Genomic DNA, 16,537 nt, shown 5'->3' on the forward strand with positions numbered 1-16,537 from the left:
CCAGCATGCAGTCAGTCCCCGTCATTTTCCTTCTCAACAAGTTTTGTTTCTCCAGGGCTTCAACACAGAATGTTCAGCCACCTTATTAAACTCATGCCCCTGCAGGGAAGAACTCAGAAACAAGGCCTGTCTACCGCCACTTCTACATTTCAAAGGGGGTTTGTTTACTCCCATTATCAAAAACTCACAGCCACAGAGGTTGGCTTGGAGGAATTGTGGAATGTAAAAAAATGAAATTACATTTCTTTTTCTAAACTGCTCAGCACAAATGAGCAAAAGCCATTCTTATCACGTAAAAATGCTCCTCTTGACCCTATATCATTAGAATGAGTACTCAGATTCTGTGAAATTTTCCAGTGGTGGTGATAAATCTCCCCCCTACTCTCATTCTTTATATCTCAAGTCATGGGGTAAGGTAAAACTAATTGGATCGCCTGACGATTGAAATCTGGCTTTTAATGAATCCTGTCACAGGTGTAAAGCTTAGAAAATGGCATTCCCTAATCTTTTTAGAAAGCCAGTGGTTTGGGGAATATGGTTTCTTTTAAGAATCTCTTTAAAGGAAAAAGAAAACTACTTTTATTTTAGAAATTTAACAGAACTGCTTCAACTAGAACATTTTACATTGCTATGAATTCTCCTTTTTCCTTCAAATGTGCAAGGAAAGACATCATAGGGACTGAGAAGAAAATCTACTATATCACATCAAGTAGTACACATTTGTCACCAGCACCTGTTTGGATATTAGCATCTGATGTTTATCTTAAATGTCTACAGTAATTCAAAAAAAACGTCTGGTATAATTGTTAATCAACTGCCAAAGGATGGTCATATGGCAGAGTATTGGGATGCTTTCTCTTAGATTCTGAGTCTGGAACACAATACTGAAGGTCTAAATGGAGTTGGAACTGATTTGTGCTGTTGGTGGTGTCCTGAAGAGACAGTTCTTTATCTCCTACTACCTGAATTTTTAGAGTAGTCTTTTTTTTCCTGTCTGTTTCAAGCTTTGTTCCTTGGTTTTTCCTCTATTTCCTTGAGAGAGCTCATAAACATTCCAAACAATCCCCCCCCCTTTTTTTTCCTTAACCACCCATAGTTAGCTCATGTTGCCATGCGTTTTTCCTCCTTTTCTGGTAATTCTCAAAAATTCTGACCAAATGATTTAAACATCTAGCAAGATTAAACAAATAAAAACACCACCAACGAAAGAACTTCTGAAGTAACTAGAAATTCTACTGTCCTGTCTCATGGTACCAGTTCTGCCCTTCTAGAGCATAAGACAAGGTCAGAATATAAAACTGTATGTATTCATTTCGCTGTGAACTAATTCAGGCATTTTATACATAGAAAGCTGACTTTAAGGCTGAAATCGTTTTCTGTACACATTCAACTGTAAACAGGTTTTTATATTTTCACATGATAGATATGAGGATGACTTCCCCCATTAAATGGAATGGATACAAGCCAGGTAGCAAATAATAATTATCAGCCAAAAGCCAGTCAAACTGGGAATCAGACAGCTCTGCAGAAGTGTTGTTTTATTATCGATTCAAGTTGCCACCGAAGCCATTACTCTAATATAGATGCAGTAATCTAAGGCTGAGTGAATTTGTTCAGAGAAAATAAGCCACTGTTAAACCTTAATTCACACTATAAGAAAATGGAAACTTTCCTTTATTCAATAACATTAAGGGAGCACCTTGGAAAACTGTAACCCCCTCCCCCCCAAAAAAAAAAACTTGTAAAGGAGTTTATATTCAGAGACCCTCATCTCCTGATTATTCTCTGCCCCATGACTTCACTCTTAGCATCCTGTGATCCTGACACTACTCCAACAATCTTCACCATTAATGCTTAGCCTCCAAACAGCGTCTTCTGTCAGCTCTTCTGTCTTCTCAACAAGAGGTTTTATTTAGAAATTTAAAAATGTTTGCAATTTAGTATTACCATTTGGTTGAGTGCCTTATACCAATTTAGCAAAACATAGCGAAGAATAGTAAACTATATTAAATCTGATCCAGTCCAATTCTTCAAAAAGGCAATTAGTTGGTTAACACATATATTTTCATTACAAAATGTGCTTGTTCTATATTTCTCCTTTCCAATTTAGATTTAGTATGCCCAAGTATAACTTGTATTCTGTTCTTTAAAAATATAGTGGGGGGAGAGACATAAGCAACATGGCTGAATAAGATATCCCTTGTTGTATCTCCCTTCAGTAACAACTGGAATCCATCCACAGACAAATGTGCCTTTGTAGGATCTGTGGAATTGTACACCATACACCAAGGGACCCAAGAGGAATACTGCCCACCCATGTATTAGGCAATAGGTGTACAGACTTTGGACACTGGGCCTGCAGTGGCCTATGAACTTGATCCTCTTGGCCATGGTTCACAAGTCCTTGGAGAATACTATCTTAAGCAATCACCCACAGACAAGTGAGCTGTTGTGGTAGTTCAGGTTTCCAGTGGAGAAGTCCCAGCATATAATTGGAACAAAAAAAAAAAAGAATGAGTTTGGATGCATTGGAGAGGGTTAAGAGGAAGAGTTTGACTTTACTTGCATTGCCTCTGCTCCAAGGAGGCACAATTCAGTGCCAGATGAGATCTCAGCACATGATTTTTCCCGGGGGTTAAGTAAGAGCATGGAAGTGAATGCATGTCTTCCCCAGTTATGTGGGACATTACCAGAGAGGCTCAGTTCTATTTCACCCTATCCAGAGTATGGAGTCATGAGTCATGGGGGGTGGGAAGAGACAGAGAGAGGCAGATAGGACTCTTAGATGATATTAAAGAGATGTTGATCCTACTAACTGCATTGTGGACTCCATCAAGAAACACACCCATGAGGTGCTGGGGACACCTTGCCCACAGATCCCCTCAACTGGTCCACAGGCATCCCCAGTGCTGTGTACACCTCATGCACACACATTCCTAACCAGTGAATGGATCTCAATGCATGCTGCGAAAGGTGGCAAGCATGAGCTTAAGCTTTGGCAGACATCTAGTAAAAATGTACAGAAAGCCATCATGAATCTGTAGGCCAGGAACAGACCATAAACTTAAGCTTTAGCTCCACCCTTGGGAAAGCAAAAGGCAGGCTACAACCACCTGATACAGTGCACTGAAGGATCAAGAAAAGACACACAAACTTAACTATCCTGCCACAAGAGGAAGCAAGAAACGTAAAGCAGACATATCCATAGGAAGACTGAGAAAACTTTAGACTCCCTACCAGGAGTAATGGAAGTAATTTCTCTCAGGTCTGTTAGTAATGACTAGAGAGGTGACTGCTATTGCAAATTCAAAGACAGGAACACAATACTTCAAAGAAGATGGAAAATCGAGGAAACAAAACACCACCAAAGAATTACAATAATCTTTCAGTAATAATCCCAAAGACATGGAGATCTACAACTTATCCAATAAAGAATTCAAAATAGCTGTTTTGAGGAAACTCAGTGAGCTACAAGAAAACAAAGACAATTCAATGAAATCAGGAAAACAACACACAATCAAAATGACAAGTTTAACAAAGAGACAGAAATCATAAGAAAGAGCCAAACAGAAATTCTGGAGCTAAAGAATATGATGAATGAAACAAGAAATGCAATGGAGAGACCAATACCAAATGGCTCAAGCAAAATAAAAAAATTTATAGATTAGTAGATAGGAACTTTGAAATTATTCAGGCTGAAGGGAACAAAGAAAAAAGCATGAAAAAGAATGAAGAAAACATATGTGATATAACAGATAACATCAAAATAAGCAATTTCTGCATTATCAGAGTATCAAAGGGGGAGGAGATAGAGAAGAGGGCAGAAAGCTTATTTAAAGAAATTAATGCCTAAGAACTTCCCAAATCTGGGGAGAGATTTAGATATCCAATTTATGAAGCTCATAGGTCACCAAACAAAGTCAATTTAAAGAGATCTTCTCTAAGAACCATTATAAAAATCAAGGGAACTCTAGAGGGTGGAGCAAGATGGAGGAGGAGTAGGAGACCTGGATTTCGTTTCCTCTCAGGAATTCAGCTGTATAAGGGTCAAACCATTCTGAACACCTATGAACTCAACAGGAGATCGAAGAAAAGAAGAGCAACAACTCTCTGAACAGAAAAGCGACCACTTTCTGGAAGGTAGGAAGTGCGGAGAAGTGAATCCAAGGCGATATTCGGGAGGATAGATGGCGGGGGAGGGGCCTCCGTCGGCCACTTCTGGCAAGTGATACAACCGTGGAGCACAAAATCGGAACTTTTAGAAGTCGGCTCCGCTGAGGGACGTCACTCCAGTGGCTAAGCTGGGGGTGGAACCCGCATGCAACAGTGTGGTCTCAGGACTCTCGGGGTCACAGAAAGACCGGGGGTGCTTGAGTGCGGCAGAGATCCCAGGTATCGGAGCAGGGAAGCCGGCTGCAGAGACGGAGCCGAGGCGTGGGCTCTCAGCTCGGGGCTGCCATAAACCGTGATCTGCGGCACAGCCGGGCTCCTGCTCTTCCAGCAGGGACCCAACAAGCGGCAGATACGGGGAGACTCACCTTCTTCCCCCAGGGGGAGAGGCATGGGAGCGCACCGCAGGGATCTGCTGGGTTTGGAGACTCCACACGGGGCCAGTTGCCAGAAATAGAAACATGCGGTCACAGGCCAGGTGAGCACGAAGTGCGGCCAGAGACCGGGTAGACGGAAGTGACTGACTGCTTTTCTCTGGGGGCTCACTGAGGAGCGGGGCCCCAAGTTCTCAGATCCTCCGGGGCAGAGATTGGGAGGCCGCCATTTTCAGTCTCAGCATCCAAAGCTGTACGGAAAGTTTGCAGGGAACAAAAGCTCCCGAGAGCAAAGAGGAGCAGATTACTTACCCCAGACCCGGCAAAGGCAGGGCAATTCAGCCTCTGGCAAAGACTTTTGGAAACCACGGCAACAGGCCCCTCCCCCAGAAGATCAGCGAGAAAAGCCAGCCAAGACCAAGTTTACCCATCAATGAGAATGGCAGAACTCCAACGCTAGGAGAATACTGCACATAGAATCCATGGCTTTTTTTTACCATGATTCTTTAGTTTTTCAAAGTTAATTTTTTTTAACTGGTTTTTTTTTTTTTGAGTTTTTCATTTTCCCTTTTTCAACCAACATCTTATAAATGCTTTTTAAAAAACAAAAACAAAAACATTTTTTTCATTTTTATTTTTCATTTTTAGAGGGATATTCTATCCCTTCATAGTAGTTACCCATATTTTTGGCATATATATATAAGTTGTTCTCTCTTTAAAATTTTGAGATGGTTTCTCCTAACAGATCAAAATATACCCTAAATCTCTAGTGTATGGTTTTTTTCTATTCCCCTGCCTGATCACATTCTCTCCTTTTTTTTTTTTTTAAATCCTCTTTTCTTTTTTCAAACAACTTCTTATCAATTCCTTTTATAAAAATTTTTATAATTTCCATCTTTACAGGCATTTTCCATCACTTCATCATATCAACCCTTATTTTTCTACATATATAAATTTCTCTTTCTTTAAAATTTTGGGAGGCACTTCCTTCTAACAGATCAAAATACACCCCAAATCTAGTGTGTGGAACTGATCTATATACCAGCCTGATCATATTTGATCACATTCTGTTTTATGTTTTGTTTTGTTTTGTTCTGTTTTTGTTTGTTTTGATCTTTGTTTTTCTTTTGCTTTTTTTTTTTCTTTTTCTTTTTTCTCTCTTTCCCTTTCTTTTCCCACTGCTTCAGGTCTTTTCTGATTTGTTTAGAGTATATTTTCTGGGGACGGTGTTACCCTGTTAGCATTTTGTTCTCTCATTAATCTATTCTCCTCTGGACAAAATGACAAGATGGAAAAAATCACCTCAACAAAAAGAACAAGAGGTAGTACCGACTGTCAGGGACCTACTCAATACGGACATTAGTACGATGTCAGATCTAGAGTTCAAAATCATCACTTTAAAGATACTAGCTGGGCTTGAAAAAAGCATGGAAGTTATTAGAGAAACCCTTTCTGGAGAAGTAAAAGAACTAAAATCTAACCAAGTCGAAATCAAAAAGGCTATTAATGAGGTGCAATAAAAAATGGGGGCGCTAACTGCTAGGATAAATGAGGCAGAAGAGAGAATCAGTGATATAGAAGACCAAATGATGGAAAATCAAGAAGCTGCGAAAAAGAGAGATAAACAACTACTGGATCACGAGGGCAGAATTCAAGACATAAGCGATACCATAAGACGAAACAACATTAGAATAATTGGGATCCCAGGAGAAGAAGAAAGAGAGAGAGGGGCAGAAGGTATAATGGAGCAAATTATAGCAGAGAACTTCCCTAATTTGGGGAAGGAAACAGGCATCAAAATCCAGGAGGCACAGAGAACCCCTCTCAAAATCAATAAAAATAGGTCAACACCCCGACATCTAATAGTAAAACTTACGAGTCTCAGAGACAAAGAGAAAATCCTGAAAGCAGCTCGGGAGAAGGGATATGTAACCTACAAGGGTAGAAACATTAGATTGGCAACAGACCTATCCACAGAGACCTGGCAGGCCAGAAAGGACTGGCAGGATATATTCAGAGCACTAAATGAGAAAACTATGCAGCCAAGAATACTCTATCCAGCTAGGCTGTCATTGAAAATTCAAGGAGAGATAAAAAGCTTCCAGGACAAACAAAAACTAAAGGAATTTGCAAACACAAAACCAGCCCTACAGGAAATCTTGAAAGGGGTCCTCTAAGCAAAGAGACAGCCTAAAAGCAACACTGACCAGAAAGGAACACAGACAATATACAGTAACAGTCACCTTACAGGCAATACAATGGCACTAAATTCCTATCTTTCAATAGTTACCCTGAATGTAAATGGGCTAAATGCCCCAATCAAAAGACACAGGCTATCAGATTGGATGAAAAAACAAGACCCATCGATATGCTGTCTACAAAAGACTCATTTTAGACCCAAAGTCACCCCCAGATTGAAAGTGAGGGGATGGAAAACCATTTACCATGCTAATGGACAACAAAAGAAAGCTGGGGTGGCAATCCTTATAGCAGACAAATTAGATTTTAAACCAAAGACTGTAATAAGAGATGAGGAAGGACACTATATTCTACTTAAAGGGTCTATCCAACAAGAAGATCTAACAATTGTAAATATCTATGCCCCTAACATGGGAACAGCCAATTGTATAAGGCAATTAATAACAAAAGCAAAGAAACACATCGACAACAATACAATAATAGTGGGGGACTTTAACACCCCCCTCACTGAAATGGACAGATCGTCTAAACAAAAGATCAACAAGGAAATAAAGACTTTAAATGACACACTGGACCAAATGGACTTCACAGATATATTCAGAACATTCCATCCCAAAGCAACGGAATACACATTTTTCTCTAGTGCCCATGGAACATTCTCCAGAATCGATAACATCATAAATCAGGTCTCAACTGGTACCAAAAGATTGGGATCATTCCCTGCCTATTTTCAGACCACAATGCTTTGAAACTAGAACTCAATCACAAGAGGAAAGTCGGAAAGAACTCAAATATATGGAGGCTAAAGAGCATCCTACTAAAGAATGAATGGGTCAACCAGGAAATTAAAGAAGAATTTAAAAAAATCATGGAAACCAATGAAAATGAAAACGCAACTATTCAAAATCTTTGGGATGCAGCAAAGGCAGTCCTAAGAGGAAAGTATATAGCAATACAACCCTTTCTCAAGAAACAAGAAAAGTCTCAAGTACACAACCTAACCCTACACCTAAAGGAGCTGGGGAAAGAACAGCAAATAAAGCTTAAACCCAGCAGGAGAAGAAAAATAATAAAGAGCAGAGCAGAAATCAATGAAATAGGAACTAAAAGAACAGTGGAACAGATCAACGAAACTAGGAGCTGGTTCTTTGAAAGAATTAAAAAGACTGATAAACCCCTGGCCAGACTTATCAAAAAGAAAAGAGAAATGACCCAAATCAACAAAATCATGAAGGAAAGAGGAGAGATCACAACCAACACCAACGAAATACAAACAATTATAAGAACATATTATGAGCAACTCTATGCCAGCAAATTAGATAACCTGGAAGAAATGGATGCATTCCTAGAGATGTATCAACTACCAAAACTGAACCAGGAAGAAATTGAAAACCTGAACAGACCTATAACCACTAAGGAAATTGAAGCAGTCATCAAAAATCTCCCAATAAACAAAAGCCCAGGGCCAGATGGCTTCCCAGGGGAATTCTACCAAACATTTAAAGAATGAAAACCTATTCTTCTGAAACTGTTCCAAAAAATAGAAATGGAAGGAAAACTTCCAAACTCATTTTATGAGGCCACCATTACCTTGATCCCAAAACCAGACAAAGACCCCAGCAAAAAGGAGAATTACAGACCAATATCCCTGATGAACATGGATGCAAAAATTCTCACCAAAATACTAGCCAATAGGATCCAACAGTACATTAAAAGGATTATTCACCATGACCAAGTGGGATTTATCCCTGGGCTGCAAGGTTGGTTCAACATCCGCAAATCAATCAATGTGATACAATACATTAACAAAAGAAAGAACAAGAATCATATGATCCTCTCAATAGATGCAGAAAAAGCATTTGACAAAGTACAGCATCCTTTCTTGATCAAAACTCTTCCGAGTGTAGGGATCGAGGGTACATACCTCAATATCATAAAAGCCATCTATGAAAAACCCACAGCGAATATCATTCTCAATGGGGAAAAACTGAGAGCTTTCCCCCTAAGGTCAGGAACATGGTAGGGATGTCCACTATCACCACTGCTATTCAACATAGTATTAGATGTCCTAGCCACACAATCAGATGGCAAAAAGTAATAAAAGGCATCCAAATCAGCAAAGAAGAAGTCAAACTCTCACTCTTTGCAGATGATATGATACTTTACGTGGAAAACCCAAAAGACTCCACCCCAAAACTGCTAGAGCTCATACAGGAATTCAGTAAAGTGGCAGGATATAAAATTAATGCACAGAAGTCAGGGGCATTCCTATACACCAACAACAAGACAGAAGAAAGAGAAATTAAGGTGTCGATCCCATTCACAATTGCACCCAAAACTGTAAGATACCTAGGCATAAATCTAACCAAAGAGGCAAAGGATCTGTACTCAGAAAACTCTAAAATACTCATGAAAGACATTGAGGAAGACACAAAGAAATGGAAAAACATTCCATGCTCATGGATTGGAAGAACAAATATTGTGAAGATGTCAATGCTACCTAGAGCAATCTACACATTCAATGCAATCCCCATCAAAATACCATCCACTTTTTTCAAAGAAATGGAACAAATAATCCTAAAATTTGTATGGAACCAGAAAAGACCCCGAATAGCCAGAGGAATGTTGAAAAACAAAAGCAAAGCTGGTGGCATCACAATTCCGGACTTCCAGCTCTATTACAAAGCTGTCATCATCAAGACAGTATGGTACTGGCACAAAAACAGACACATCGATCAATGGAACAGAATAGAGAGCCCAGAAATGGACCCTCAACTCTATGGTCAACTCATCTTTGACAAAGCAGGAAAGAATGTCCAATGGAACAAAGACAGTCTCTTCAACAAATGGTGTTGGGAAAATTGGACAGCCACATGCAGAAGAATGAAACTGGACCATTTCCTTACACCACACACAAAAATAAACTCCAAATGGTTGAAAGACCTCAATGTGAGACAGGGGTCCATCAAAATCCTAAAGGAGAATGCAGGCAGCAACCTCTTTGACCTCAGCCGAAACAACTTCTTCCTAGAAACATTGCCAAAGGCAAGGGAAGCAAGGGCAAAAATGAACTATTGGGACTTCATCAAGATAAAAAGCTTTTGCAAAGCAAAGGAAAGAGTCAACAAAACCAAAAGACAACCGACAGTTGGGAGAAGATATTTGCAAATGACATATCAGATAAAGGGCTAGTATCCAAAATCTATAAAGAACTTATCAAACTCAACACCCAAAGAACAAAGAATCCAATCAAGAAATGGGCAGAAGACATGAACAGACGTTTTTCCAAAGAAGACATCCAAAGGGCCAACAGACACCTGAAAAAGTGTTCAACATCGGTCGGCATCAGGAAAATCCAAATCAAAACCTCAATGAGATACCACCTCACACCAGTCAGAATGGCTAAAATTAACAAGTCAGGAAACGACAGATGTTGGCGGGGATGCGGAGAAAGGGGAACCCTCCTACACTGTTCGTGGGAATGCAAGCTGGTGCAGCCACACTGGAAAACAGTACGGAGGTTCCTCAAAAAGTTGAAAATAGAGCTACCCTACGACCCAGCAATTGCACTACTGGGTATTTACTCCAAAGATACAAATGTAGGGATCCGAAGAGGTATGTGCACCCCGATGTTTATGGCAGCAATGTCCACAATAGCCAAACTGTGGAAAGAGCCAACATGTCCATCAACAGATGAATGGATAAAGATGTGGTATATACATATACATTGGTATATTATGCAGCCATCAAAGAGAATGAAATCTTGCCATTTGCAACGACGTGATGGAACTGGAGGGTATTATGCTGAGCGAAATAAGTCAAACAGAGAAAGACATGTATCATATGACCTCACTGATAGGAGCAATTCTTAATCTCAGGAAACAAACTGAGGGTTGCTGGAGTGGGGGGTGGGGTGGGAGGGATGGGGTGACTGGGTGATAGACACTGGGGAGGGTATGTGCTATGGTGAGCACTGTGAATTGTGCAAGACTGTTGAATCTCAGATCTGTACCTCTGAAACAAATAATGCAATATATGTTAAGGACAAAAAAAAAAAAGAAGATAGCAGGAGGGGAAGAATGAAGGGGAGGAAATTGGAGGGGTAGATGAACCATGAGAGACGATGGACTCTGAAAAACAAACTGAGGGTTCTAGAGGGGAGGGGGGTGGGAGGATGGGTTAGCCTGCTGATGGGTATTGAGGAGGGCACGTTCTGCAAGGAGCACTGGTTGTTATGCATAAACAATGAATCATGGAACACTACATCTAAAACTAATGATGTAATGTATGGGGATTAACATAACAATAAAAAATTTTTAAAAAAAAAGATAACAAGACAAAGCCAAAAAAAAAAATATCAAGGGAACTCTCGTAAGACAATCAGCAGATTTCTCAGTAGACATCCCAAAGGCCAGGAGAAAGTGGGGTGACATACTCAAAGCGATAAGAGTAAAAAATTAATAATAATAAAAGAGCCAACCAAGAAAGTTTTATCCACTAAAGTTGTCCTTCAGAAATGAAGAAGACACAAACAATGAATCATGGAACACTTCATCTAAAACTAATGATGTAATGTATGGGGATTAACATAAGAATAAAAAAAAAGAAGAAACTTAGACTACCACATGAAACTTGGAACATTTCAGGGTCTATATCCTCAGTGAAAAAGTCAATTGGCAAAGTAAATAAATACATAAATAAATTTAAAGTAGTAAAAAATAAAAAATAAAAAAAAAGAAATGAAGAAGAGATAAAGACTGCCAGATAAACAAAAGCTGAGAGAGTTTATCACCATTAGATTTTCCTTACAAGAAATGCTGAAAGGAGTTCTTCAACTGGAAATGGACAGCAGCTGATTAGTAACAGAAAAATGTATGAAAATATACAACACACTAGTAAAGGTAAGAATGTATCAAAGTCAGAATATTCCAACAATGTAATGTGGTGTGTTAACCACTTAATTTTGTATAAAAGTTAAAAATGTACTAAAAAACTATAGTTACAATAGTAGGCTAATGAATACACAATATAAAAAGAGGTAAATGTGACATCAAAAACATAAAAGGGCGGGGGAAATAAGAGAGTAGTTTTTGTACACAATCAAAGCCTTAAACAGACTGTTATATCTATGAGATGTTTATGTAAGCCTCATTGTAGTCATAAAGCAAAAACCAATAGTAGATACACAAAAGATACCAAAAAGGAAATCAAAGCATACCACTATGGAAAACCATCAATTCACAAAGGAAGGCAGCAAGGAAGGGAGAAAGGAACAAGGGAAACTATAAAACAGCCAGAAAATAATTGATAAAATGGCATTAGTCTTTGCCTATCAATAATTAATCTTAATGTAAACAGATTAAATTATTGAGTCAAAAGGCATAGAGTGGCTCAATGGATTTAAAAAACAAACAACAAAAACAAGCAAACAAGTAACAGCAAAAAAAAAAAAGACCCAACTATATGCTGCCTACAATAGACACTTCAGCTTTGAGGACATGCATAAGCTCAAAGTAAAAGGATGGAAAAAGATATTCTATGCAAGTGGAAACCAAAGGACAACAGGGGTTACAATATTTATATCACACAAAATATACTTTAAGCCAAAAACTAAAACACCATGTCTCAAAGGCTATCTCCTATTAAAGTGAGGACATTTATTTGGAAGAATGAGATCCTGAATGTTGGAAGGGGGACATGTGGAAGACCCTGATAGGGCTGGGGACATTAAGTCCCTATAGTCTGATGAGTATTTTTCACTTCAGAAGTGGCCTTTTCATTCCCATCTAACGGGATTAACTGTGTATGGGGAAAACAAAGAAAAACACAAAAGCAAAAACAAAAACCCAAAAGCCTAAACAAGAGACAAAGAAGGCCATCAGATAATGATAAAGGGATCAATTCATCAAGAGACTATAATAATAAATATAAATGCATCCAATATCAGAGCACATAAATATATTAAGCAAATACTAACAGATCTGAAGGGAGAAATAAACATAATACAGTAATAATGGGGGACTTCAATAATCCACTTTTACCAATGGATAGGTCATCCGGACAGAAAATCAATTAAGGAAACACTGGACTTGAACTATACTTTAAATGAAATGAACCTAAGAGACATATATAGAACATTTCTCCCAATAGCAGCAAAATACACATTTCTCTCCAGTGCACATAAAGTATTCTCTAGGACAGATTGTATGATAGGTCACAAAACAAGCCTTAGAAAATTGAGGAAGATCAAACTCATACCAAGTATCTTTCACAACTATGATGTATAAAACTAGAAATCCGTTAACAGGAGGAAAACTAGAAATTTCACAATATGTGAAAATTAAACAACACTCTCCTGAACAACCAAAAGGTCAAAAAAGAAATCAAAAGGGAAATAAAAAAAATTTTTTTTAATTTTATTTATTTGACAGACAGAGAAATAGCGAGAGCAGGAACACAAGCAGGGAGAGTGGGAGAGGGAGAAGCAGGCTTCCTGCCTGAGCAGGGAGCCCTATGTGGGGCTCGATCCCAGGACCCTGGGATCATGACCTAAGCCAAAGGTAGACACTTAATGATTGAGCCACCCAGGCACCCCAAAAAATATTTTGAAACAAATAAAAATGGAAACAAAATACACTAAAACTTATAGGATATAGGAAAACTCTAAGGGAGAAATCTATAGCAATAAATGTCTACATTCAGTAAAAAAAACAAAAGACAAAAAACAAACAAATAAATTAAGGCCCAAGTTAGAGGAAAGAAAGGAAGGAAATAACAAAAATTAGAGCAGGAATAAATGAAATAGCAAAAATCAAAAACAAAAACAGAAAACATAGACAAAATTAAGAGCTATATTTTGGAAAAAATTGACAAATTTTAGCTAGACAGCTAAAAAAGAAAAAGGAAAAGAAGGAGACGAATCAGGCGCCTGGGTGGCTCAGTTGGTTAAGCGACTGCCTTCGGCTCAGGTCATGATCCTGGAGTCCTGGGATCGAGTCCCACATCGGGCTTCCTGCTCAGCAGGGAGTCTGCTTCTCCCCCTGACCCTCCCCACTCTCATGCTCTCTCTATCTCATTCTCTCTCTCAAATAAATAAATAAATAAATAAATAAATAAATAAATAAGAAGGAGACGAATCAAATAATATCATAAGTGAAAGAGGAGACATTACAACTGGTACCATGGAAGTAATAAAGATCATTAAAGACACCAAATAATAATTTACCAACAAACTGGACAACATAGAAGAAATAGATAAATGTCTAGAAACATACAATCTACCAAGACTGAATCACAAAGAAACAGAAAATCTGAACAGACCAATAATGAGTAGGAAGATTGAATAAGTAATCAAAAATCTCCCAAAAAAGAAAAGCCTAGGACCAGAAGTTTTCCCTGGTGACTCCTACCAAGAATTTAATGAAAAACTAATGTTAATCCTTCTCAAATTCTTCTAAATCATTGAAAAGGATGGAAAATTCCAAAAGTCATTTTATGAGAACAGCATTATCCTGATACCAAAGCAAGATGAGGATACTACAAGAAAAGAAAAGTACAAGCCAATATCTCTGATGGATATAGAAAAATATTCTCAACAAAATATGCGTATGTTGTATACCTGAAACTAATGTAATATTTCAGAAATAAATAGATAGATAGACAGATAACATTAGCAAGCTGAAATCAAAGCACACTAAAAGGATCATATATCATAATCGAGTAGGATTTTTCTTTGGGATACAAGAATGGTTCAACAAGTACAAATCAATAAATGTTATATACTAGATTAATAGAACAAAAGTTAAAAAAAGCATATGGTTACCTGAATAGATGCAGAAAAAGCATCTGACACCACAACCTTTCATGATAAAACCCTCAACAATTTGGGTATATTAAATAAAAACTTTTTTAAAATTGAGTATAGAAGAAATGTACCTCAACACAATAATATGCCAAGCCTACAGCTAACATCATCTTTAATGGTGATAGGTTGAAAACCTTTCCTCTAAGATCAGGAACAAGAAAAGGGTACCTACTCTCATCACTCCTATTCAACATAGTATTATAAATCCTAGCAGGAGTGATCAGGCAATAAAAAGAAACAAAGTTATCCAAATAAGAACAGAAGTAAAATAGCTTTTGCTTACAGATGATATGGTCTTACATATGAAAAATCCTAAAGACTCTGCCAACACTGATAGAACTAATGAACGAATGTCAGTAAAGTTGCAGGATACAAAATCAATATACAAAAAGCAATGGTGTTTAATAAACAAATTAACTATTTGAAAAACAAATAAAGAAAACAATCCCATTCACAGTAGCATTAAAATGCATGTTCACAGATCAGAATTAATATTGTTAAAGTGTCCAAAACCATGTATAGATTCAGTAAGATCCCTATCAAATATCTAGTAGCATTTTTCACAGAAGTAGAAAAAACAATCCTAAAATTCATGTGGAAGCACAAAGACCCTGAGTAGCCTAAGCACTCCTGAGAAAGAACAAAGAAGGGAGCATCATGCATCCTGATTTCAAACTATATTACAAACCTACAGTAACCAAAACAGTATAATATTGGCATTAAAAACAGTCACATAAATCAACAAACAGAATAGAGAGCCCAGAATATAAACCCTCACCTATACGTTCGATTAATATTTGAAAGGGAGCCAACGATACTCAATAGAGAAAGAATAATCTCTTCAATAAATGGTATTGGAAAATTGGATAACCAATGCAGAAGAATGAAATTAGACTCCATCTTACACCACTCACAAAATTTAACTCAAAATAGACAAATGACTTAAACAAAAAACCTGAGACTGTATGACTCCTAGAAGAAAACAGAGAAAATTATCCTTGATATTGGTCTTGGCAGGGTTCTTTTTTTGTTTTGTTTTTTGGTTCTGGTTTTTTGTTTTGTTTTGTTTTGTTTTTTGATATGACATCCAAAGCACAAGCAACCAAAGCAAAAATAAGTAAGTGGGACTACATCAAATTAAAAGTTTCTGCACAGCAAAAGAAATAATCAGCAAAATGAAAAGACAACCTACAGAATGGGAGAAGATATTTGCAAATCATATATCTAATAATAGGTTGATATCCAAAATATACAAGGAACTTCTGCAACATAATAGGAAAAACAAAAACAACAAAAAAAGAAAAGAAAAAAATCACTCTGATTAAAAAATGGGCAGAAGATCTAATATTTTCCAAAGAAGACATACAGATGGCCAACAGTACATAAAAAGATGTCAATATCACTACTCAAGGGAGGAAAGCAAATCAAAACTGCAATGAGATACCACCTCACATCTGTTGTAATGGCTGTGATCAAAATGAGGACATACGTGTTGGTGAGAATGTGGTGAAAAGGGAACACTGTGCACAACTGGCAGGAATGTAAATTGGTACAGCCATTACAGGAAATAGTATGGAGGCTCCTGAAAAGTTTTAAAACTGCAACTACCATATGATCCAGCAAATAGACTTCTGGGTATATATCCAAAGGAAATAAAATCAGGATTGAAAAGAGATGCCTGCACTCCCATGTTCCTTGCAGCATTATTCACAATAGGCAAGATAAGGAAACAACCTAAGTGTCAGTGGATGAATGGATAAAGAAAACTTTATATATATATATATATATATATATATATATATATATATATATATATATATAAATTATAATGCACACACACACACACACACACTAAACTATTATTTAGTCATTACAAAGAAGGAAATGCTGCCATTTGCAACAACATGGATGGACCCTGGAGACATTATGC

This window comes from Mirounga angustirostris, unplaced genomic scaffold (genome assembly GCF_029215605.1).
Source record: "Mirounga angustirostris isolate CCGP_5_RB_7025 unplaced genomic scaffold, mMirAng1.0.hap1 SCAF_1, whole genome shotgun sequence".
Lineage (NCBI taxonomy): Eukaryota > Metazoa > Chordata > Mammalia > Carnivora > Phocidae > Mirounga > Mirounga angustirostris.